Source organism: Schistocerca nitens, chromosome 9 (genome assembly GCF_023898315.1).
Source record: "Schistocerca nitens isolate TAMUIC-IGC-003100 chromosome 9, iqSchNite1.1, whole genome shotgun sequence".
Classification (NCBI taxonomy): Eukaryota; Metazoa; Arthropoda; class Insecta; order Orthoptera; family Acrididae; genus Schistocerca; species Schistocerca nitens.
The window spans coordinates 406,953,521-406,979,184 of NC_064622.1; the positions used below are offsets into that span (position 1 = coordinate 406,953,521).

Consider the following 25,664-nt stretch of genomic DNA (forward strand, 5'->3'; position numbering starts at 1 on the left):
ACTGCTCCTCTCAGCAGCCACTCTGTGGGGCTGGAAAGCTGGATTCTGGCTGGCGGTTGCAGTAATAGCTGCAAAATGAGCCGCCATAGACTGGGCAATATCTTTTGGGGTTGTTTGCAGAGTACCATTCCACATTATAGCAGCCATAGGGCACCTCCCATCTCTCCCAGAAATCCTCCTGATGGTCTCCCATACAACGGAACTTCATGTAGAACGATTAATGGTGTTCAGGAACTGCTGCCACGACCTCTTCTTGCTCTCTCGTATAATCCGACGACACTTTGCCCTCGCCACCCGAAAGGCTGCAAGGTTCGCTACAGTTGGCCGGCATTTGAACCTATGCAGAGCTGCCCGCCTAGCCCTGATCGCAGAGCGGCATTCGTCGCTCCACCAAGGGACAGGTTGCCGCTTTGGTTGTCCCGTGGACAGTGGGATGGACGCTTCACTGGTGCGGTGGATCACTTCAGTAATATGATCCACCCATTCCTGGACACTGACCCAATGTTCAAACTGGGCGAGTTGACTATACAGTGCCCAGTTGGCTCTACCGAGCACCCATCGAGGCGGTTTCCTTTCCGGTTCCACTGCATGTGGCAGGTGAATCCGGATGGGGAAGTGATCGCTGCCGTGTAAGTCATCAACCACTTCCCATGCAGCAGTGTGGGCAATGGCTGGAGAGCAAAGCGATAGATCTATGGCAGAGAACGACCCAGTTGCAATGCAAAAATGTGTGCTTTGACCTGTATTTAGCAAATAGGCACTGGAAGACAGAAGAAGCCTCTCAATTGCTCTACCCCTGGGGCAAGTACTCACAGAGCCCCAAAGCATATTGTGTGCATTAAAATCACCACAGAGGATGAAGGGGTGGGGGAGCTGTGTAAGAAGATCACTGAGAGCTTCTTCGTCAAGCACATCATGTGGGGGCAGGTAAAGCGAACATACTGTTAGCATATGATGCAGATGTACTGATATTGCAACTGCCTGTAAATTCGTCATGAGGGAGAGAGGCGAGGAGTGGTAGTCGGTGTTGACGAAGATACCTACTCCTCCTCAAGCTCTCTGTCCACTCAGGTCGTCCTTTTTGTGGAGGACATAACAACGTAGCTTAGGGGTGTATGTTTCACTGAAATTTGTCTCTTGCAGACATACACACACAGGTCTATCCTGAATCAATAGACGTAGTTCCTCCACATGTGTCCTGAACCCTTGCAGGTTCCATTGTAATATGGGAGCCATCATGGTGGTTGTATTTTCTGCCTCTCTTTCCTCCGAGGTGGGGAGACTGCAGCGGGTGGAGGCTCAGTTTTGGGGTGAGATGATTGCCCCATATTCTGAGACTCCATCAGCTCTGGGGAAGAGTCTCATGAAGTGTCTAGTGGGACCACATTAACATGATCCGAGGGTTTACCAGCCGATTTAATCTGTTGGTGCTGCTTGACGTGTGCTTTCCTGTGTTTGGGGGCTTTGTTGGAACTGGAGCTGGGGTGTTGTTGACCATGCTGGGCTTTGGAACAGCCTCAGCAATCGGAGATGCCTGGGACTCTTCAATGTTAGCTACTGTACCTTTCTCTGCTGTTCGAGGAGGGGCTACAGGCTCTGATACACGTGCTGCCTTGCAAGTGCACTGACATGTGCAGGTGTTCGTGCCAACACTAACAACCTCCGTCTGTGTAGATGCATCGACTTTTGGAGGCGGCTTCTGAACAATGGAAGCAAAAGACGTAACGAATGTGGGTGGCTGCAAGGCCTTAAAGATCTTTTTGGCTTCACTGTAGGGGATACGCTTAGTTGTTTTTATTTCTTGTATTTTACGTTCCTCTTGGAAGACTCTACAGTCCCTCTCCAAACAGGGTGGCTTTCAGAACAGTTTATACATCTGACAGGCGACGAACAGTCAACTCCGTCATGGGCAGCCTTACTACAGTTGCCACACATCGCTTCTCCTTTACGCCCTAGAGTTGTATGCCCAAAACGCTGGCACTTAAAACAGCGCATTGGGTTTGGGACATACGACCGGACGTGTAGTCTAAGAAATCCTGCCTTGACGTGTTCTGGGAGTTTGGGGGTACTGAAAGTAAGAATGAAGGAGTCAGATTTCACCAGGTTCCCATCCACCCTTTTCATGATGTTCTGAACGTCAACAATTCCCTCCTGAGCCCATTCACTCTTTAATTCTTCTACAGGAATGTCAACGAGATCCCTACAGGTAACAACACCCTTACTGGAGTTCAGGGTGCTGTGAAGCTCTGTATCGATTGTGTATTCCCCCAAGCTTTTAGCTGTTTGGAGGTTAACTGCTTGCTGAGCAGTTGATGTTTCAACAAGCTGTGTCCCATTCCGTAAATGCTTCACTGATTTTAAAGTTCCAGCTATTCCTTCTAGACCCTTTTGGATATAGAATGGAGAAACCTTTTGAAAGGAACCCTCTTTCCTTTTGATTATTAAAAACACATTCTGGTTGTCAGTATGTGCTCTGTTACTCTGAACTGCTGTACGTTTGCTGACGCCTGAGTCAGGCGGACTGGCTAACCTAGCCCTCTTGTTGGATTGGGTGGTAGTGCCTACCAGCAGTCCACCCATCCCACTGGCCAGCGAAAAATTAGAAGGAGGAAAATAGGGAGAATTCGTGGTATCCATGGTCGTCCCACGAGCAGCTAGGGAAATGTATGTCCATCCAGACAGAGCCCCGCATGCCTGGATAAGCCTTGTACAACTGAGGTGCGGCAGGTTCCCCAGAGGTTGCCCGCTAGCGACTGTTCCACCCCAACAGCCATGCATCTTACCGGCGCGCAGCACACCTTAAGATTGAAGGGTTTTTTATAGAAGTATGTACAGTCCTTGCGATCCAGGTAATCAAGCCAAGATCCCCGGTCCCTGCGACACACAACGTTCCACCGTTGCGCCTGACGGTGATCGCTGAAGCATGCCCAGAGCTTACGGTATCAGCAGACTGGCGGCGCACACCAGTCCACAGCTCGGGGACCCTGGGTTCGCCAAGCCCGTACCCAGCAAATGAATACTGAGTCCCCTGAGGGGTATTGATACATGTTTGCAGGAAAACTAACTTAGTTATTGACTTGATCTACAATATGTTTATTTATTTAAGGAACTGCATGTTGCAGTCAACTGGATGAACTTAAGTGGCATCATGCTATCACAAAATTATGTTTTTGGTGTTGGTTTATGAGCAATGGAATTTCATCCAAAGTGGTTTAATATTTGTGAAGAATTTACTTCTTCACTTTCAGCACTTAAAAAATGGGTGATTAAATTCAAATTTAGCCATCTGCTTTGAAGAGGACCTGCACAATAGACATCCTAAACATGCAACTACAGATAAAACATCAAGAAAGTGGACAGTATAGAACTGTGAGATCATAGAGTACAAGTGGGTGAAATAGCTGATTCCATAATCATATTAGAAGAGAGATTACCATGAAATTTACAGAAAGATTTAACTATGAGAATTCTTTGCAGAAAAGAACTGTAGCATTTCTTGAATGCTTACCAAAAGAAAATGAATTACTTAGCAGTCAGTGAACTGTTTTAAAAAGAATCCAACCAATTTTGTGTTTTGGGTATAGTGTAATATCAGAACTGAAACTTCAAAGTATGCAATGAAAGCTGTTGATCATGCCTCCCCCTGCCCCCCCCCTCCCCAAAAAAAGGTTGGTTTCACCTGCTCTGAAAGTTAAGAACAGTGTTTGCTAAAGTGGAAGAATAATTTACTTTCATTTCTTGCTTTCCAAGCAGGAATGACTTTTGTGTCAAACAGGATTGATGCATCACTTTAGTGAATATGGGAGTACAGAAGTTAGTAATTCTAACTGTGTGCTTGTCGCAGTAGGAAACGTCTAATGCTTTATCAGTTGATAGAAGAAGCAGTTAAGATTTTGCAGGAACATCTGGAGTAAAAATTATGATGGCTCCAAAATGTTAATTTTTATTAGAGAATTATCCAACTTTGGCTCATTTGTCCCAGAAATTTTAAACTGCCATTGACAATTTACATTTGGTTTCTGAAAGGGTATTACAAACATAGTAAATTACTTGATTGGATCCTTCACCTCATGCTAGACAGCATGTTGCTTTTAAACTTCCTGTACGTTAAAACTGTGTCCCAGACCTCAACTCAAATTTGGAACCTTTACTTTTGCAAACCAATTCTGTTACTGAATAAGGTGTGCAGACATGACTCTCAGGTCATCCACACAGATTCAATTCTGTCATTGCCTCTCTCCTACTTCCCAGATTTTGCAGACACTCACTCATGTATATGTTGTGTGACTAGCATTCTTGGAAGACAGGATATTAGAGAAAACTGCATCCAGTCTCTTGTACTGGTGAACAGAAGCTGTGAGGATGGGTTGTGAATTGTCTGGATAAGAGCACTATCCTGAAGAGTGTAATCAGCTTGCACATTGTAACTAATGTGTGGGTGGAGGGGGAGACATGTACTAGCTCAAAAAAGGGGCTACTGACCTTTTACTACCTGCCAGTTTTCAACACCCAGTGACTCAAACATGTTGCCTTTCATTGATGTATACATCACCTATTATTCACCCCCATTAATGATGACTATTTCTGAATAGAATCAAATGCAATCAAACAAATAACATCAAGCAATGATTGAATTCCTACCTCAGTGGACTTCACAATCCATAAAAAAAAGAGAACAGATCATTCTTCTTTACACTGTACTCAAACCACCACCTCAACACCTTAGTAAATTTTGCACGATTCCATATTTAATAAGAAAAGTCTCTCTGATTGTAGCCAGAAATCTCAAACTCAGGAACTTTGAAACATTGATTTATCTTAATAAAATACTTTTGGGTTTCAAGCCACATCAAGTGGTTAACTGCAAACGAGCTCTCAGCAGAGATCTCCTCTGCCATTGTCAAGTGGTAGACTGTTGTGTGAATGCCACTGTCGTGCTTATATACTAGCACTGTCGCCAGTGACATCACTGGTGCTCTGTCCTGCACCATAAATGGTAATGGTTTGGTGGCATAACTGCTGCGCCCACTTTAATTCCCCAATCCTGGGATCCCAGGCCATATTCAGCTGCAATGAAGCATCATTATTGAGGGTGTTGTCCAATATTTTGATCTCTATTGCTTTGTTTATTATGCTATCCCAGAATCTGCTGGTCCATTTAACAATAGAAGCCACATTGGATGTAATTCAGTGTCTGTTAAAATTAATGGATATAGCCACGAGGGCATTCATTCATACATCATTTTATGCACACAACACTGTTGAACGCTTTTTGCCTAATTGTAAAAACAGCACATCAGGTTTGGAAAAGAGCAGAATATACAGAATCACTTGTAGTTGTGGCAAATTCTACATAGGCCATTGTGGCAGGGCAATAACTGCCCACTTGTAGGAACACCATTGAACCTGGAGATGTACAGAAGGCCACTGTACTTTTTCAGACCACCTAGTTAACCCATTACTGGCCAAACCTCTATCGGATAATTTTTTGCAAACTTTTATATGTAAACACGTTACATTGAGTGATTAATTGAATAAAAATTTGTTTTGAAAATTTTCAGTTTATTAGAACAAAAACTACAGACCACCCCATTTTTGGGACATTGGCCAAATGCGCTATCCAAATTCACAACCTTGTTCTTCATGCATAATATTGTAAGAACAACACAAACAATAAATAAAGAATGTTTTAATATTTTTGAATGTCTATTCAGTATGAAATGAAGCAAAACACTTGTCGTGCACACCAACATTGCACCTGTCACAAATATTTGTTGTTTTTTTCTTGCAGTAAGCACACCTCTTCTGTGTTTTACTTGTCACAATGAAATGATTTCCTGGATCTAGTCTTACATCTGTGCTCACCCGTCCCCCCATCAATTTGCTTCCTTGTGGTCGTCTGCGTTTTGGTACTGATCCTGTTTTCTTTGATAGGTAAAACATCACTATTCTCCGTCGGACATCCAAAAGTGAGAGCTTCTCATTAGTGTTAGCAATTTGGTATGCACGCCATGTGTTTACTACGCAGATTTCTATCATCTGTGTGAATAATGGCCACCACCATTTCTTTGACCTTATCCTCGTCCTGTAAAGTGATATCTGTTTGTCCAGTAGATCTACGTCACCCATATGGGCATTGTTTTCTTCAATGAGATGTGGCATTATAACATATTTCCTTTTTCTTCACCTGTGAGTATCTTTTAGTAGAACTCAGAGGGGTAATAGTACTGTAATTTGTCCCTACGCATACTGGTTTGTTGTCACTCCATTTCACAACCAGAACTTCGTTCTCTTTGTCAAACATGTAGTCATAGAATCCTCATTCCTTTTCTTTTGCCATTCTTTTCGAGGCAATCAAAGGACATGCATTAGTTCGGACCTCTCTTATTTTTCCTGTAGCTTTCATTTTACTCTTTCCGAGTGTGATCAGTGTGTCAACACTGGTGAAAAAGTTGTCAAAGAAAAGCTTATAATTCGGATATTCTGATTCTGGAATCATGCTGGTTAGTTCATGTATTACCCTTGCACTTAAAGGTTCCTGTTTGTTGTCAGCCTTGCCACAGTATGGCGAAAAATTATAAAGAAAGCCACTGGAATTTGTAAGACACCAAATTTTATATCCAAATTTGATGAGCTTTCCCCTCAGAAAAATTTTAGCTGAATGTTTGCCATAATAACATACCATCATTTCACCAATTGAGAGTTCTGAATGAAATACACCAAATTTACCAAATTCCTTTTTCAGCATTTCAAAGTACAACATCAGTTTCTACATCTTGTCGTTTCTGTCTATTTTGGAGTTGTCATTGAGATGAATGAATCTCTTTATTTCCCGAAACCTATTTCTTGACATGGAGTTGAAGACTAAGAGAACACCGACGTCAGGAGCCTGTTCCCAGTACATATTCTCATGGGGAAGCTTATGATACCCACTCAGAAGTAGTATGCCAATAAACGATTTTAGTTCTTCTTTGGTTAGCAGAAAATTTATTTTGTTATGTTGGCAAGCAAAGATTTAGCTTTGTTCAATAATAGTATCCATTAGTTTCTCAGAAAAAATATCCTCAAACACCTGGGGCACTGTCTTGCTAGACATTCCGCAACATAATGTTTGTTGCTCTTCCCTGGTTCACTAGTGTTTGTGTACATTGGTTGACATTTATACCACTTACATTTATATTTTTTGTGGATAACGTACAGCTCAATCTCCTAACCCTTGCCTTCTTTTGGCTTTTGGAGGTACAACTGTAGCATTAGTTTCATCTCGGCTGGTTACGAGCTCTAAAGTACTGGCTACACCTTGTACAACAGACTCTGTGTTCAGTACGTTTTCGTCAATGTCTTCTTCATCTGTTATTACATCTGCATCGGGTGGAATAATTGCCAATTCTACGTCATCATCTTCATCGTCACTCTCTTGATGGTTCTCTAGTTCTGCTATAATTTCTTCAAGTGTAAGTCCACGCCACATGTTTTTATCCTGTTGGAATCATAAAATTCGAATAGAATATGAAAAAAAGCAGATATAAAGAACATAAAATGCAATTCTTCTTTGTATAATACTTGTATACAAGAATAGGGCACATCAACAATAAATGATAGTGTAACATGCCATTGTCCCATTATTGGGATGCATAAAATATATTGATATTGCACTTACTTGAAAAAAATCTAAGTATACTTAATCTTACACGGACATCCATATGTTCATAACAAACATGCCCAGCCAACTAAATTACAGCTCATTGTCATCCAGTGACTACCAGCAGACATACAGTGCTGCCAAGTGTGAGAACAAAAATCTGCAAGCTTATAATTTTCCTGTCATGAAGTACTTAGAAAAAAGTTATTTATTTTACATTTACAGGCATTATAGCAGTTAGTTGTACCTACAGGTGCAACAATAAAGGCTATAAGCTCCATTGCTTACATAGAAATAAGTAAAATATACGCATCCCAAAAATGGGACAATGGCCAGTAATGGGTTAAAGAAGCCATATTACCATGTTTTATGGACTGTTAGATGCTGTGGACTACAAGAGGCACCTTCATTTTTAAGCAGTTTTTCAAAAAATAACATTTTTACCCGTTTTACTATTAGATTGCAAAGCCAGACAAAAAAATTCTTAGTTTATGAAACTGAACTGAACTTTAAAATCACTGAAAATTGTCATCTGAACTTTCCTCCTCCTCCTGTATAAGATGGTCTTCACTTCCATTGAGAGCATTATTTATGCCGCATTTCATGAAAGATTTGACAGTAATGTCTTCTCTCACTCTTGACCATGACTGTTTTATCCACTGCCACTTGTTTGATTTTAAACCTCCCTTCAGTGTGAATTAATTTTGGCTCTTATCCATGATCCATTTGTTCCATTCCTCTCTCCTGTACACTTTAAACAGTTTATTTATCAAGACATCAAGAGGTTGCAATTGTGAAGTCAGTTCTCCCAGAATAACAGCAAGCTCTGTAGTTTCCTGTCTCAATCTCTCTTACACAGAATTTTTCAAATGACTGCTAAACTGATCTAGCACAAGAAGAGAACTCGTCTTCAGTAAAGCGCCTTTCATTCTCTCCCACACCTTGTCAATCCATAATTTAATACAAGCCTCATCCATCACACCTTCGTCATGTACACGAACAACAATTTCTGGCAGTATTTCAGAAGGTTTTGGCAGCGTTTTGGACATGAAAACAATCATTGGCGGTCAGCTCAGCATGAAAGAACAAAAGTGTAGTGTATTTTTTCATGTCCACTTGTTTTTATAATTATGGTTTTAGCACCGTTCATGGCTACAGTTCTATTACTCAGCACATCAAATGTCAGAGGATTTTCGTCCCTATTCGCATTTTGGTTTAGTTCCACACTGGTTTTCTGTAGACGTTGACACCAGCCTGCCAACTGCAAATGGTTTTTTCTGTAGGTGGAGGGCTGAAATGCTGCTCGACTGCTCTGTTTCCATGTCGTTCAGCATATGCTATTACTTTCAATTTATAGCCCACATCATGTGAATACCTTTTATCTTCTTCCATTATGAAACTAGCTGCTAACAAAAAAATTGTACTGTTACCAATAACACAAATATTCAATTAAATTTAACTGGTACTGTAGACTGCAATGAGGCATCACAGCCTAGACAGTGTATTGGGTTTGTGATGGTGGGGTGGGAGAGACAGCAAACTATTAATGAGGTTTATGGAAAGTTTAAACAATAGTGCACTGGCCATACATGTATAACTGTGCATTATAGGGGGTTATGCAAAGTGAAAGTAAAGTACGGTGAAACACAAATGTGTACCTGCTGGCTACATTACTGTCCAAATTACAAACCCCCACTTTTCAGCTAGTGTAGCAACACAGTATGTTGACACCAAGGACAACAAATGAAGAAATAAATAAAGCAGGTGGAACTGCTACAAAATTTTTGATTGTAAGACTTTTCCAGAGATATATGTGGATTGACCACACTTTATTGGTTATGAATGGCACATTAAAACTAACAAAACTGCAAAAAGGTAGGTAATTAAGCAGATGGGACCTGGATAAACTGAAAGAACCAAAGGTTGTAGAGGATTTCAGAGAGCATTAGGGAATGACTGACAAGAACAAGGGAAAGGAATACAATACAAGAAAAATGGGTAGCTTTGAGAGATGAAATAGTGAAGGCAGCAGAGGATCAGCTGTGTAAAAATACGAGGGGTAGTAGAAATCGTTGGGTAACAAGAGATACTGAATTTAATCAAAGAAAGGAGAAAACATAAAAATGCAATAAATGAAGCAGGCAAAAGGGAATGCAAAATCTAAAAAATGAGATCGGCATGAAGTGCAAAATGGCTGAGCAGGAATGGCTAGAGGACAAATGTAGCGAGGTAGAAGTATGTATCATTAGGGGTAAGATAGATGCTGCACACAGGAAAATAGAGAGACCTTTGGGGAAAAGAGAAGCAGCTGTGTGAACATGAAGAGTCATACGGAGAACCAGTCATAAGCAAGGAAGGGAAAAAAAAAGAGGGAAGGAGTATAGAGAATAGAGGGTCTATACAAAGGAGATGTACTTGAGGGCAACATTATGGAAATAGAAGAGGATGTAGAGGAAGATGAAAAGGGAGGTATGCTACTTCGTGAAGAATTTGACAAAGCACTGGAAGACTTAAGCTAGAACAAGGGCCCGGGAGTAGACAACATCTGTTAGAGCTACTGATAACCTGGGGAGAGCCAGTCATGACAAAACTCTTCCATCTGGTGAGCAAGATGTATGAGATAGATGAAATACTCTCAGACTTCAAGATCAATGTAATAATTGCAATTCCAAAGAAAGCAGGTGCTGACAGTTGTGAAAATTACTGAACTATAAGTTTAGTAAGTCACAGGTGCAAAACACTAACACAAACCCTTCACAAAAGAATGGAAAAACTGGTAGAAGCCGACCTCGGGGTGGGGGGTGGGGGTGGGTGGGAGGAAAATTAGTTTGGATTCTGGAGAAATGTAGGAACATGCAAGGCAATACTGACCCTACGACTTCTCATAGAAGATAGGTTAAGGAAAGGCAAACCTACGTTTATGGCTTTTGTAGACTTTGAGAAGGCTTTTGACACTGTTGACTGGAATATTCTCCTTCAATTCTAAAGGTGGCAGGGGTAAAATATAGGGACCAAAAGGCTATTTACAATTTTCACAGAAACTAGATGGCAGTTTTAAGAGTTGATGGGCATGAAAGCAAAAGCAGTGGTTGAGAAGGGAGTGAGACGGGGTTATAGCATATCCCCAATGTTATTAAATCTGTGTATTGAGCAAGCAGTAAAGGAAACAAAACAAAAATTTGGAGTAGGAATTAAAATCCAGGGAGAAGAAACAAAAACTTTGAGATCAGCTGATGACTCAATTCTGTCAGAAACAGCACAAGATTTGGAAGAGCAGTTGAATGGAATGGACAGTATCTTGAAAGGAGGATGTAATATGAACATCAACAAAAGCAAAACAAAGAAATGGAATGTAGTCCAATTAAATCAAGTGATGATGGGGGAACTAGATGAGCAGGATATGAGACATTGAAGTAATATATGAGTTTTGCTATTAGGGAAGCAAAATGACTGATGATGGTCAAAGTATGGAGGATATGTAAATTTACGTGTCAGGAAGCCCTTTCTGAAAGTATCTGTTTGGAGTGTAGGCATGTATGGAAGTAAAACGTGGACGATAAACAGTTTAGATAGAAGAGAATAGATCTTTCGAAATGTGGTGCTACAGAAGAATTCTGAAGATTAGATGGGTAGATCACATAACTAACAAGGTGGTACTGAACAGAATTTGAGAGAAGTGGAATTTGTGGCACAACTCGACTAGAAGAAGGGATTGGTTGGCGAGACACATTCTGAGGCATCAAGGTATCACCAGTTTTCTGGAGGGAAGTGTGCAGGGTAAAAATCATAGAAGACAAAATAAGAATAAACTAAGCAGATTCATGAGGATGTAGGTTGCAGTAGTTACTTGGAGATGAAGAGGCTTGCACAGGATAGAGTAGCATGGAGAGCTGCCTCAAACCAGTCTTTGGACTGAAGATCTCAACAGCAACTACAACAACATAAAGCGGTGAGGGCAATTGCTTTCTGAACGGATGGCATGTGCTAAATCTTAGTGGTCATTTCAATAATCAATGAGACACAGATAACTGAACAATGTGTCTTTGTTTACAACTGTTTACAACACCTTTATTTTGTGCGTGGCTCATGGTCTTGCGGTAGTGTTCTCGCTTCCCACGCACGGGGTCCTGGGTTCGATTCCCGGCAGGGTCAGGTATTTTCTCTGCCTCGAGATGACTGGGTGTTGTGTGTCTTTCATCATCATTTCATCCTCATTCACTCACAAGTCACCGTACTGGCATTAAATAACTTGTGGAGCGGTGGCTGAACCGCCCTGCGAGGGGCCTCCCGGCCACCAATGCCACACACTCATTATTATCATTACCTTCATTTTAAAGATGTTTGGTACCAAATTCATTGTAAGTTTGCTGATGGAATGTCATCCCATTGTGCCTCTACATTAAAAAGGGGGTTATAGGACTTCAAAGTAACAGGAACTATGAGACTTTGAACCATTTGGGGAAGTGACTCTGCCACAGAACACAAAAAAAATCAGAGGAGTTTCAGACCTAGGCTAGCCTTGCCCTTTTTACAGCTTAACATGCTTCCTCTTTGAGCAAATCAAACATGACAGTTTGCCAAATTTTGCATTTGGCTCCCACTTACACCAGTTTAAGGGAAGTGGCTTACTGTTAGGAGAAACAATGTTGCAAACCTTGGCAGTCATAACTCAAGAAATTAGAGTGATTCTGCACGTTGGATTTTCATGGCGCATAGACAAGTTTTCTACCCACAAGTCTGCATAACAACTGTTTCTGCCCAGATTGCACTTTTTCAAACCTTAATAGTTGCATTCACCCAATTGTAAGATGAGGGTTTTTCCCAATCTTGCCATTCAAAAAATACAGGGTCATCTTACATTCACAAATTAAACTATTGTTGCTGGGGTCAAAGTTTTTATGTTGTACAACCAGTAAATATTGGGGTTGTCTTACATTTTCAGATGAAGCTTTGGTCATGAAATCACTTGCATGTTTATTTTGCAGTATGCAGAAGGTATGGAGGGGCTGAGAACTATTACAAATGCGGGGTGGTCGAGGGGGGGAGGGGGCAGGGAGTGGGAAGCAAATTTCATTGTGCTGTCAATCACAGGAATGTATAAAGCATACCTTGTTGTTTGTCTGAATCCATTTCCACTCAGATTTGTAGTGGCTTTGAAATTTGATAAATATTCAACAGCAGCATATATTTCAGCAAGAAATGGTGGAAATGTAAATAAGGCCCACTTGCATACTTAACATGTTTCATCCAGCAATGTTGTCAGTGCTCATCATGGGTTATAACAGGAACAAAAGAGTGTGTCAGCTGTTGGTTTCACACAGCCAATGAGAGAGCAGCGGGCAGATATGTTCGATAGCAAAACACCAAGGCATATTGCCACATTCTCACGTCAATATAGATGCAAAGTCTGCTATGTATTGGAGAAAAAACTGTATTCTCAGGTCACACTTCAGAGATAACATATTTGGATTGACAATTAAGTATTTGTGACAATTATAAATTTTACTGATTTCTGTTTTACTTACAGCAATCTACACTGCACTATTAGGTCCCACCCTAACCTCCACCTCAGAAATCACAACATTCGAAAGGAACAGCCACATACTTGTGACAACCAAGATTACAAATTGCACTGGTCTTGATGTATAGAAATATGATGCCTCGTTTCTTGCCTCTCGTTGGTTGGATGAAACTAACATCCCAGGTAATAACCACAAGAACTAACAGATCATCAGAAGTAATCATTTTTTGTAAATATCAGTTCTGGGTGACTTTTGCATAACTCTCCTTATTTCTTAAACCTCACCAGTCCTTTTCCTCCCCCTCCTCTCTGCTTTCCCCTTCAAACCTTCTGCCATTAGGAGGAGCAATTGGATCCAAAGCTTCCACATTGCCTTGAAATTTTGTGTTTGTTTACTCCAGCCACCGCTTGGTGAGAATATTTTTTATGTATCTAATTATATTATATTTTCATATAATGATACCAGAGATGATGATTAAAAATAATGATAACAATAACTTCAGATAGAAAAAAAAGGTGAATACAAAAATTAACATAAAATATTTCTTTTTGTTTATTTTATTTCACTTTCTATTATGAAACTGTTGACAATAAAAAATAGTATAAGTCTAGAATAAGTTAATATTAAACTTTTTCAGCAAATACTTTAGGTCAGTGAAATTGATTGTAATTCGGATTAGTCAGAATATGTTAAAAATAATATTTAGTCAAGGAGACTCTTTGAAAAGAAAGGAGTTTGGAGAGGGGGGGGGGTATTGTCTTATACTTGGATAAATACGGTTCATAGTTTTTCTTGTGGTTTATGTTTCATAAATGGCATTATATATGTAAGCTTCAGAAAAAAATAAAAACTGGACTTCATTCAACAACTTTTTGACCTTACTTCTTCACATCAGACACTGCATAATACCAAATACAATTAAAAGACAAAGAACCACATGCCAATTACAGATTCCGTACCATAGTTCCCTAAACACATATGCACCACCATGTTTGTGGTATAATATACGCAGTCTTTGCAGATCAGGGGATCTCAAAATTTTCTTCTGGTGGAACACACTGAGAATCCTAGTACTTTGATAGAACGTCTTGTTTATTTTGATGGTTAATAAAATATTTTTTTCTGGAAGTTGTGGACAGGTACCAGACAAATGAGTGTGTTGCCACGCAGAGGTGGAACCATTAGGAGATTACCTGGTGTGATATGGATTAATGCATGCCTCAGAGTGAGGAACTGTAGTAAATTAAGTTGTTTTTTCTTTTTTGTTAAAGGCTATCTGAGATACTATAATATATTAATGGGGCAAGTGAAATTGATATCAAACATTTCGTTAGTATGTGAATGAGTGTTAATCCTGATTCAACTACACTAATGGATACAAATCTGTAAGAATACTGAACCATCAAATACCATCTGTGGACGTCAGCTGCTTGTGTAAATCCAATACGAGTAAAATAAGCATCATATCAAGAATATTTATTCTTATGGCATCACAATCCTACACTTCAGCAAATTGCAACTTAACCTACATCTTCTGCTACAATGTATGATCGTATTAAGGAAAAGTTCTGGCAGAACTTAAACACTTTAGGAGCAAAGGAGGCACCCCATCTCTCATGGGTCACACACACACACACACACACACACACACACACACACACACACACACACACACACACAGAGAGAGAGAGAGAGAGAGAGAGAGAGAGAGACACACACACACACACACACACACACACACACAGACAGAGAGAGAGTTCTCTTGAGTTTCACGCAAAATTTAACGCAGACACATTGCTCCTCTATCTCTGCCATCTTGAAATTCGCAACTCTGTGACAATGCTCTACTCAATCCAGCACTGAACAATAACTATCATACATACAACAGTGAAAATTCCAGTAATTACACATTAAAAACAGGTGTGTGCAGGGATGCCAACCACATTTCACTCTAACACGCCACTGGCGTGGAATTATGAATGTTCTGGAAGTTTTTGAACAGACGTTGTACATATCCTAAGATGTTAATGAAGAGATGGAGAGAAACAATAAACACAACAAATTAGGAGGAGAGAAGCAATGTCAATTACTGTAGAATGGATGAAACAAAATACAGTAATTAGTAATAAGGAGTCCTTCAGCTGTAAATGTATTTGTTACAACACAAATACTGCCTGAGGCCATCCATTGTATTTGAGTACAAATTAACACCAAAAATAACTTGCCAGCACCATGACTTCATCTTGGCTGCTTTTATGTATCTACTCAGTAGCTACATCATAGTATACAGCATTCCATTCATCTGTCAGGCTCTTTTTTCTCCAAACATAGTACCTTGCAGTTTTCAGCCATTTCTGAAAATAAGTATCATCATATATAACCACAATGTAATGGTTCAACAAATTAAAACTAAAAGCTTTCCAAATATGTTTTCACACACACACACACACACACACACACACACACACACACACACACACACACACTTTTCTAACACAATGAGAATGTTGATTGTAGCACACATCCTAAGAAATAACTGATTTATATGAATTGTGCTCAGAGTTCGGAGGGAAAAAATAAAAAACAAGGAGAATCAAATCATAAAACTGGGAAATAAGAAAAGGTTTCGTCAAATAAATCTCCTTGTAATGTTGTCACGTAACATGTTTAAAACTTCCATTGGTTAGTAATACAAGGAACGATGAGTTCTACAGCGAGGACAGTCCACACACTAGTGAAGTAACACAATAAAACAGAACTGATTTTTAACAGCTCTGCCAGCAGATCCTATTCCCTTGTCTATTAAGGCAGGAACTGTGTATTACTAGGGCAAGTAACTCCTTAGAGGAGCAATATATGAGGAACACAAAAAAGAGTGGCTGGACCCTTACAACTGGAGCCTCTGAAGCACTTTTATTTTAAAGAGATGTAAATTAAGTAAATGAATCAGCTGTCCTGAGTGTTACAATTTCTTTGTTACCATGTAAAACAATTAAACAATCCCTATCTGGCAAATAATCTGTCTGCTGACTGGAGATAACAGACTCTTTTTCATACTACAGGTATTTTGTTTTCCAGATTAAATGATGTTAAAAAAGGGGCATGGGGGAAGCTACAAAAAAGTAACAGACAGGTAGCTAAATAAATCAATATTAGTTGATTATGAAAAACAGATTAAATGCAAGGTAGCTTTTACTATGGAATGATATCAATGTAAAATTCTGAATTATTCATTGTTAAGACTGTTCTGTAGGAAAAGTTAACAACATAAGAAATGCTATAAAACAATGAATAACAGAGTTGTGACTCTTCAAGCTTTCCTGGCAGATGTGTTGTAAATAGTCTTCATGGGTTTGCAGCCGGATCACATTGTGCAAATTCCACAATATTTCCATGGAGCAACTGTACGACATCTTCGGGTGGTTGAACCTTGCTCGTGGCTAGGTCCAACTGACTGTATCTGCACGTTTTTAGAACAAGCGCGCGAAGAATTGATCTAAAAACGGGGCGTCGGTGTGCGGATACAGTCAGTTGTACCTAGCGACGAGCAAGGTTCAACCACCTGAAGATGCCCGATAGTTGCTCCGAGGAAATATTGTGGAATTTGCACAACGTGATCCGACAGCAAACCCGTGAAGACTATTTACAATAATAAAGTTGTCAAGTTGTAGTACTTATACATTTGCATCTACACTTTGCTAACTACCGTGAAGTGCATGGCAGAGGGGATGTCCCATTGTAACAGTTACTAGGTTTCTTCCCGTCCCATTCATATATGGAGTGTGGAAAGAATGATTGTTTGAATAACTGTGTGTGTGTGTGTGTGTGTGTGTGTGTGTGTGTGTGTGTAGTAATTACTCTAGTCTTATATTCACGATCCCTATGTGAGCGATATGTATGGGTTATTGTGTGTATTGTGTATTGAACCAGGGACCTACAAATGACAGATAGTCTTGGTCCCACCTTAGCCCTCAGTGGTTCACAAGCCCACAACGGGCCACAGCAGTCCACCTGCCCCACCGCCACCCCACACCGAACCCAGGGTTCATGTGCAGTTCGGCCCCCAGTGGATGCCCCAGGAACATCTCATACCAGACCAGTGTAACCCCAAATGTTTGCATGGTAGAGTAATTATGTTGTACGTGTATGTGGAGACAGTGTTTGTGCAGCAATTGCCTACATAGTGTAACTGAGGTGGAATAAAGGGAACCAGCCCGCATTCGCCAAGGCAGATGGAAAACCACCTTAAAAACCATCCACAAGCTGGCCGGCACACGGACCTTGATATGGGCGGAATCGTGCCGGGGACCGGCACGTCTTCCCACTCGAGAAGCAGCGCTTTAGACCACACAGCTAGCTGGGTGGGCTTACAGGGATATAGTATCTTCCTGGAGTCATAATTTAAAGCCGATTCTTGAAACTTGGGCAACAGATATTCTCGGGATAGTTTACATCTTAGAGTCTTCTGGATCATTTCCTTCAGTATCTCTGTCACATTCTCCCACAGATCAAACGAACTGGTGACCATTCATGTTGCTCCTTTCTGCACACATTCAGTATCCTCTGTTAGCCCTATCTAGTATGTGCCCCACACATCTGAGCAATATTCTAGAGCCAGTTGCATGAGAGAGTTGTAAGTGACCTCCTTTATAGACTGATTGCACTTCACCAGCATTCTACCAATAAACCGAAGTCTACCACCTGCTTTACCCATGACTGAACGAATGTGATCATTCAATTTCATATCCCTACAAAGTGTTACACCCAGGTACTTGTATGAGGTGGCCAATTCCAACAGTGACTCCTTGAAATTAGTCATGGGATACTACATTTTTTTCATTTTGTGAAGTCCAAAATTTTACATTTCCGAACATTTAGAGCAAGTTGCCAGTCTCTGCACCATGTTGAAATGTTATCAAGATCTGACAGAATATTTATGCAGCTTCTCTCAGAGTACCTCACTATACAAAACTGTATCATCTGCAAAAAGCCTGGTTTTACTATTAACATTGTCTGCAATGTTCATTAATATACAAGATGAACAGCAAAGGTCCCTACACACTTCCCTGGGGCACACCTGAAGTTACTTTACATCTGACGACTCTCCATCCAAGGTAACATGTGTCCTCCCTACCAAAAAGTCCACAATCCAGTCACAAATTTCACTTGGTACCTAATATGACTGTAATTTTGACAATAAGTGTAGGTGTCGTACTGAGTGAAATGCTTTTTGGAAATCAAGAAACACTGGATCTACCTGGCTGCCTTGCTCCAACACTTTCAGCATGCCATGTGAGAAAAGTGCCAGTTGGGCTTCACATTATCGATGTTTTTAGAATTCATGCTGGTTGCATTGAGGAGGTTATTCTGTTCAAGGTAGCTCATTATGTTTGAGCTCAAAATAAGTTCTACGATTCTCCAACAAATGTATGTCAACGATGTTCGATGGTAATTTTGTGGATCACTTCTACTGCCCTTCATGTAGATGGTTGTGACCTGCAATTTTTTCCGAGAACTGGGCACGATTATTTTTTTGGACGGTTTTATGATAAATTATACTTAGAAGAGGGGCTAACTCAGCCCAAAATCCAGTAGAGACTCTAATAGGCATTCCATTGGCCCCAAAGCTTTGTTCAGTTTCAACGATTTCACTTTAAATGGGAACATTTTTAGGTTAGGCTTTACCGTGACTGTTACTGACATTAAATGAAACAACAAGTTCACTGTTACCAGTCACCTTTTTATTTATTTCCACGACGCGTTTCGAAGGTTTAAACCTCCATCATCGGGTGGATTTACATTATTACGTATTACATTTGTGTGTGTGTTGTGTTATGATTTTTGGAGGAACTTGTGGCACTGCCTAGTGGAGAAACAAGACACTATTTCAGAATATTGTTTAGGATTACTTTTGACAAAAAATTAAACTGATATCTAATGGTAAACTTTAAATAAGTAGAGTACCTTCAGTGGTCACAGGTTCCTTTTGCTGTCATAACACATCACATGTATACTGCCACATTTGTAAACAAATATGGCGTCTGGAATCAGCTGGGTGCAAGGTTAGTATAGCAGAAGAGAAGACATAATCACAAAGTGCAAAGAATAAACATCGTAACAACATTATTACAGAATAATTGTTTTAAGCATTTGGCTGTATTTGTTTTGAAGTGTCAAATATATGTGTGTGTACTTCAGGTGGTATATAAATCCAATTCTGACAAGTTAAAACAGCTAAACATTCGTACTCGTTTATACAATCAGGTGAAATGTTAAAATGGCTTAAACTTCATACTTGTTGATAACAATTAGGTGAAATGTTACAGACTTTAATTACAATGATCATATTGGCTACAACAGTAAAATCATACATACATTACACTCTTTGATTGGGATTAATAAACAGATGTGAAGTGAGGGGCTGGAGGCAGAAGGAGAGGTAGAGAGAGAGAAAGAAATAGTGTGTGTGTGTGTGTGTGTGTGTGTGTGTGTGTGTGTGAAAAAGGGGGGGGGGGAGACACACACACACACACACACACACACACACAGAAAGAGAGAGAGAGAGAGAGAGAGATTATATGAGAGCAAACATTTACATGGCAAGGAGTCTTAAGATTGCATGTTGCATATATTAGCTGCCTAAAGTTAGGGGTAATACATTGGTTAATGCTATAAAATATGCAGACAGATATACATTTGTGCCAGTAGTTGATGATACAGACAGTTTTAAGCTGACAAGGGGTACAAGCTGTTGGTGTGATGAATTATTTGTGAATGAGGCCAATCTCTTGTACTCTTGGCAGCTGTCAATATTTATGGTAAATATTAGGTGTGTGTGTGTGTGTGTGTGTGTGTGTGTGTGTGTGTGTGTGTGTGTGTGTGCGTGCACGCATTTTTAAGAGTGTAGGCAGTTGCTGAAAACGGAGATGATACTATTGTAAATATTGTCATTTTTGTCATTTAAGATGGATTCTGGTTGTTTCATTTGATGTTTGTATATTCGGAGTGTTTCAAGGATGTCTAGTGTTCTGCCTTTTGGTTGGATGTGTAGGATGCTAATACTTGTGTTGTTAACATGGTGTTTTGTTTCATGCAGGTGGGTAGCTATTGCTGATGTGATATTTTTTGTTTTTTAGTGCTGCCATGTGTTCCTTGAACCTAATCTCAAATGATCTGCCTGTCTGGCCTATGTAGAAGCAGTCGCAGTCCAAACAGTCAATTTTGTACACACCTGTGTGATGAAGTGGGTTTCGTGTGCCGATGTTGTGGGGTAACTTCTGTCCAATCTTGTTGTCCATTGTAAAGGATATGCTTATGCCTTTTCATTTGAAGACAGTGGCAATCTGGTAAAACACAATGTTCAAGCTCCGCTGGATCAAAAGAACCAAGAAAAGCTCATCACTTGTTCAACACAGATCTCGACCATCGCCTTTAAGAAGCAAACTGACAGAATATCAGCCTGCCACAAAATTAACGAAATCATTGAAAAGGAAATTGCAAAACCATTCCCAGCATACAAGAAAAGAGAAGCCCTTACACGTACCATTAAGTCTAAATTAAACGTGAATAATGCAATAATTGTAAAAGCTGACAAGGGCAACACAACTGTTGTAACGGACAGAACAACATACATAGAAAAAAACTTTAGACTTCTTCCAAACCAGCAACATAACTGAAATACATAAAGATCCAACAGCCAGAATACAAAAGGAGATTAAACATATTTCAAACAACATTAACTTTCTACTCACCATCCAAGAAGCAAGAAACATTGTAACAATGAGCCCACAAGCACCTTGCCTTGGATCACAACCAAAGATCCCCAAACATGGGACCCCCATCAGGCCCATAGAGAACTGTAGGAACAGCCCAACATTCAAGCTCAATAAAATACTCTTCAGAATTCTCAAACAAGCATACACATTCAATAATGAGAGAACACTTAAAAACACAACAGAATTTACACAATATGTCAAAAACATACAAGTACCTGATGGAGCCACACTTGCCTCATTTGACATATTCCTCTGTGCCAATAGATCCCACACTACAGATAATTAATGCCAACCTAAATAAACACAAAAAAATCCCTTCAACTCACATTAAAGAACTAATGGACCTGCTTGAATTCAGACTTTCACACAACTATTTTAAATTTACCAATAAAATCTACTAACAGATGGTCTGGCAATGGGCTCAAATCTTTCCGGATTGCTAGCAGAAATATTTATAAGTAACCTACAAGACAAAATCCTGAATTCCAATCACCACCTCCTCAAAAATATCATCTACTACTACAGATATATAGATGATACCATCATTGTAATCTAAGGCACTAAAGATGACATCAGTGAGTTGAATCAGTTTTTCAACAACTCCCATGAAAACATAAAATTCACAGTTGAACAGCAAAAAGATGACGGTATAAATTTCCTAGACCTTACCATTAGAATAAAGAATAACAGACATCAGTTTGAAATTTATCGGAAGCCTACCACAACACATACCACAATCCACAACTCCTCTTGCCACCCTGCAGCACACAAAATGGCAGCATTTCGGTACATGATTAATAGAGCTATCCAACTACCACTCTCAGAAGATAAATGTGACCAAGAACTTGAAATAATAAAACAAACAGCCATTGAAAATGGTTATAACAGCTCCATAGTAGACACCCTAAAACACTCAATAATGGCAAAGGAATCACAACACAAAAAACAAAAAGAAAATAACATCTTCCATACAATCCCCTTTCTGGGTAACATTTCATACCAGATTGCCAATGTCTTCAAACGAAAAGGCATAAGCATATCCTTTACAACAGGCAACAAGATTGGACAGAAGGTACCCCACAACATCGGCACACGAAACCCACTTCATCACACAGGTGTGTACAAAATTGAATGTTTGGACTGCGACTGCTTCTACATAGGCCAGACAGGCAGATCATTTGAGATTAGGTTCAAGGAACACATGGCAGCACTGAAAAACAAAAAAATATCACATCAGCAATAGCTACCCACCTGCATGAAACAAAACACCATGTTAACAACACAAGTATTAGCATCCTACACATCCATCCAAAAGGCAGAACACTAGACATCCTTGAACACTCCAAATACACTCCTGGAAATGGAAAAAAGAACACATTGACACCGGTGTGTCAGACCCACCATACTTGCTCCGGACACTGCGAGGGGGCTGTACAAGCAATGATCACACGCACGGCACAGCGGACACACCAAAAACCGCGGTGTTGGCCGTCGAATGGCGCTAGCTGCGCAGCATTTGTGCACCGCCGCCGTCAGTGTCAGCCAGTTTGCCGTGGCATACGGAGCTCCATCGCAGTCTTTAACACTGGTAGCATGCCGCGACAGCGTGGACGTGAACCGTATGTGCAGTTGACGGACTTTGAGCGAGGGCGTATAGTGGGCATGCGGGAGGCCGGGTGGACGTACCGCCGAATTGCTCAACACGTGGGGCGTGAGGTCTCCACAGTACATCGATGTTGTCGTTAGTGGTCGGCGGAAGGTGCACGTGCCCGTCGACCTGGAACCGGACCGCAGCGACGCACGGATGCACGCCAAGACCGTAGGATCCTACGCAGTGCCGTAGGGGACCGCACCGCCACTTCCCAGCAAATTAGGGACACTGTTGCTCCTGGGGTATCGGCAAGGACCATTCGCAACTGTCTCCATGAAGCTGGGCTACGGTCCCGCACACCGTCAGGCCGTCTTCCGCTCACGCCCCAACATCGTGCAGCCCGCCTCCAGTGGTGTCCTGACAGGTGTGAATGGAGGGACGAATGGAGACGTGTCGTCTTCAGCGATGAGAGTCGCTTCTGCCTTGGTGCCAATGATGGTCGTATGCGTGTTTGGCGCCGTGCAGGTGAGCGCCACAATCAGGACTGCATACGACCGAGGCACACAGGGCCAACACCCAGCATCATGGTGTGGGGAGCGATCTCCTACACTGGCCGTACACTACTGGTGATCGTCGAGGGGACACAGAATAGTGCACGGTACATCCAAACCATCATCGAACCCATCGTTCTACCATTCCTAGACCGGCAAGGGAACTTGCTGTTCCAACAGGACAATGCACGTCCGCATGTATCCCGTGCCACCCAACGTGCTCTAGAAGGTGTAAGTCAACTACCCTGGCCAGCAAGATCTCCGGATCTGTCCCCCATTGAGCATGTTTGGGACTGGATGAAGCGTCGTCTCACGCGGTCTGCACGTCCAGCACGAACGCTGGTCCAACTGAGGCGCCAGGTGGAAATGGCATGGCAAGCCGTTCCACAGGACTACATCCAGCACCTCTACGATCGTCTCCATGGGAGAATAGCAGCCTGCATTGCTGCGAAAGGTGGATATACACTGTACTAGTGCCGACATTGTGCATGCTCTGTTGCCTGTGTCTATGTGCCTGTGGTTCTGTCAGTGTGATCATGTGATGTATCTGACCCAAGGAATGTATCAATAAAGTTTCCCCTTCCTGGGACAATGAATTCACGGTGTTCTTATTTCAATTTCCAGGAGTGTATACAAACATCAAATGAAACAACCAGAATCCATCAAATGACAAAAATGACAATATTTACAATTTTATCATCTCCGTTTTCAGCAACTGCCTACACTTTTAAAAATGCGCGCGCACATGCGGACACACCTAATATTTACCATAAATATTGTCAGCTGCCAAGAGTACAAGAGATTGGCCTCATTCACAAATAATTCATCACACCAACAGCTTGTACCCCTTGTCAGCTTAAAACTGTCTGTATCATCAACTACTGGCACAAATGTATATCTGCCTGCATATTTTATAGCATTAACCAATGTATTACCCCTACCTTTAGGCAGCTAATATATTCAACATGCAATCTTAAGACTCCTTGCCATGTAAATGTTTGCTCTCATATAATCTCTCTCTCTCTCTCTTTCTGTGTGTGTGCGTGTCTCCCCCCCCCCCCTTTTTCACACACACACACACACACACACACACACACACACACACACACACACACTATTTCTTTCTCTCTCTCTACCTCTCCTTCTGCCTCCAGCCCCTCACTTCACATCTGTTTATTAATCCCAATCAAAGAGTGTAATGTATGTATGATTTTACTGTTGTAGCCAATATGATCATTGTAATTAAAGTCTGTAACATTTCACCTAATTGTTATCAACAAGTATGAAGTTTAAGCCATTTTAACATTTCACCTGATTGTATAAACGAGTACGAATGTTTAGCTGTTTTAACTTGTCAGAATTGGATTTATATACCACCTGAAGTACACACACATATATTTGACACTTCAAAACAAATACAGCCAAATGCTTAAAACAGTTATTCTGTAATAATGTTGTTACAATGTTTATTCTTTGCACTTTGTGATTATGTCTTCTCTTCTGCTATACTAACCTTGCACCCAGCTGATTCCAGACGCCATATTTGTTTACAAATGTGGCAGTATACATGTGATGTGTTATGACAGCAAAAGGAACCTGTGACCACTGAAGGTACTCTACTTATTTAATGTTTACCATTAGATATCAGTTTAATTTTTTGTCAAAAGTAATCCTAAACAATATTCTGAAATAGTGTCTTGTTTCTCCACTAGGCAGTGCCACAAGTTCCTTCAAAAATCATAACACAACACACACACAAATGTAATACGTACTAATGTAAATCCACCCGATGATGGAGGTTTAAACCTTCGAAACGCGTCGTGGAAATAAATAAAAAGGTGACTGGTAACAGTGAACTTGTCTCATTTAAAATCAACGATTTCAGCTGTTTCTCAACACCACTGACACTTAATACTTACTTCAAATCTTTTCAGTGGTACGAGAATTAAATTGGGCCAATTCTCCTAGGTTTTCCTTCATAAAGGAACATTTGAAAATGGAGTTAAGCATTTCAGCTTTTGCTTTGCTACCTTCAGTTTCAGGTCCTGTCCTATTTACTTGGGACTGGACTAACTTTGGTGATACTGATAGACTTTACATACAATCAGAATTTCTGTGGGTTTTGTGAAAAATCATTCGACAGTATTCTGGTAGGTAGTCATTGAAGACATCACATTGCTCTCTTGACAGCTAAACACATTTCACTCAGCACCTACATTTTGTTTTACACCTATTATGCCATAATATCTATTTCTTTATGATGACTATTTACTGTGGTGAATCCCTCCTGTTATTAACTGTTCTACTGGGTACAAATCTATCCAATTCATTGTCAACTATTCTTTTAAAATTGAGTCCTAATTCTACATGCTCCTGCCCTGTACTTAAAGTTTCAAGTACTTCATTGAGGTATGATAATACTGATTTTTTTATCTAGTTTACTGGACTTTCATATATTTGTTTGTTCTAGTTGACCTTTATACTTTGATAATCATGGTTGCCACAGCTGTGTCATGGACAGATATCAGTTTCGATGTGGACATCTTTGAGTTCAGATCTATTTGTTGCCATTAGATCTAATAT

At 40.6% G+C, this 25,664-nt stretch overlaps 1 long non-coding RNA gene across 2 annotated transcripts in view; it reads right to left on the reverse strand.

The window, feature by feature from the left end:
* LOC126203831 (uncharacterized) overlaps positions 1 to 25,664 on the reverse strand; it is a 68,337-nt gene that overhangs the window by 37,696 nt on the left and 4,977 nt on the right. Inside the window, exon 3 of one of the 2 annotated variants that reach the window (XR_007540388.1) lies at positions 15,396 to 15,518. The exons of the other annotated variant lie outside the window; for it this stretch is intronic. This is a non-coding gene — a long non-coding RNA (uncharacterized LOC126203831). The remainder of the gene's footprint in view (positions 1 to 15,395; positions 15,519 to 25,664) is intronic. 2 annotated transcript variants of the gene reach the window in all.